The sequence below is a fragment of the Hylobates moloch genome, unplaced genomic scaffold (assembly GCF_009828535.3).
Source record: "Hylobates moloch isolate HMO894 unplaced genomic scaffold, HMol_V3 SCAFFOLD_11, whole genome shotgun sequence".
Taxonomy (NCBI): domain Eukaryota; kingdom Metazoa; phylum Chordata; class Mammalia; order Primates; family Hylobatidae; genus Hylobates; species Hylobates moloch.
In genome coordinates, this window is record NW_026652286.1 from 17,982,153 (window position 1) to 17,983,715 (window position 1,563).

At 42.5% G+C, this 1,563-nt stretch overlaps 1 pseudogene; it reads right to left on the reverse strand.

Annotated features, from left to right (window-relative positions):
• Window positions 1-205: 205 nt before the first annotated feature.
• On the reverse strand, window positions 206-1,008 carry LOC116477281 (large ribosomal subunit protein eL8-like; annotated as a pseudogene).
• Between the last annotated feature and the right edge of the window lie 555 nt (window positions 1,009-1,563).

Genomic DNA, 1,563 nt, shown 5'->3' on the forward strand with positions numbered 1-1,563 from the left:
TAACATATTTCAACTGGACTACATGTGTATGGAACAAAAAAGAGTATTTTCTAATAGTAGGCATATTTTGTTTTAGTTTGTTTGTCCCACTATAGCAGAATACCTTAAACTGGGTAATTTATAAAAACAATAATTTATATTTTATTTTCTTGAAGGAAAATTTGTATTTTAATTTTTTATGTAGAGAAAACTCAACAGTATACATTTAACCCACTTTAGTGGCAAGTTCTTTAGTCTTTGCCTTTTTGAGCTTGGCAATGTGAGCCACAGATCTGGGAACCCAGGACATTGCCTCCCCAGTGACGGCGGATCTCATTGTATCTGTTGTTGCAATTGGTCCTGATAGCTTCCACCAGCTTAGGCAAAGCTCCTTTGTCTTCCAAGTTAACCTGTGTGAAGGCGATAGTGGTGCAGGTCTTCCTGTGGACTAGATGTCCCAGTTTTGCCTTCCCCTTGATAATGCAGTAAGGGACCCCCATTTTACAACGCAGGGCAGGCAGGAAGACAACCAGCTCAATGGGATCCATGTCATGTACAATCACCACCAGCTGAGCTTTCTTGTTCTCCACCAAGTTGGTGATGGTGTTAACTCCTGCTTGAAGGACAGGTGGTCTCTTAGTGGGGATGTCCCCTTTACTGGCAGCTTTCTTCTCAGCCCTGGGCCAACAGCCTCTGCTTATTCTTTTGCTTTGTCTCTGGTCTGTACTTGTGGGCCAGCTTAAGCAGCCGAGTAGCTGTTTGCTGGTCCAGGGCCTGGATGAACTGGTTAATCACAGGAGGCACATTCAGCCACTTATAGAGGATGGCTATCTGCTGCTGCAACCTGATATAGTGGGGCCATTTCACAAAGCAGGTGAGGTCTCTTTTGGGCTGGATGTCCTGTCCAATGTCAACATTCCTAGGCCTTTTCTCAAACAAGGGATTCACCACTTTCTTGGCCTCCTGCTTCTTCACAGCAGCAGGGACCAGAGCCACCTTCTTCCCCTTGGCCTTCTTTCCTTTCAGCATCTTAGGCAGTGGGAGGAGAGAGCAAGAACAAGAATTTATATTCTCACAATTCTGAAGGCTAGGAAGTCCAAAATCAAGTCACCAGCATGTGGTCTAGTAAGGACCTCTTCGCTGCATGCTTGTGTGGCAGGAAGTAGATGTTCGTGTGAGCACAGGTTTGCAGAATGCTGCCCGAAGCCTCCTTCAAAGAACATTAATCCCATTAACAAAAAGCATCCCTCATGGCCTAGTCATCTCTTAAAGGCCCACCTCTTGATATTATCACATTGGCAGCCCTTGGATTTTAGAGGGGATTAGGTTTCAACATGAATTTTGGAGGGAACAAAACATTTAAACCATAGCAGAAAGTGTGTCAAAAATGGCAAATTATGTAGAATAAATTTAGTGAACTTTAAATGTCAATACTTCTGATTTGGGTTTAATACCCATTTAGACTGACAATTAGCACTGGGGTTTTAATGCAGACCTCTAACTTTCATTTTTGAAATGATATATATTTTTTATAAATGTTGGCTTTGTTTTCAGAACAACTTTTCAGTTTAGGTCTTTACTACA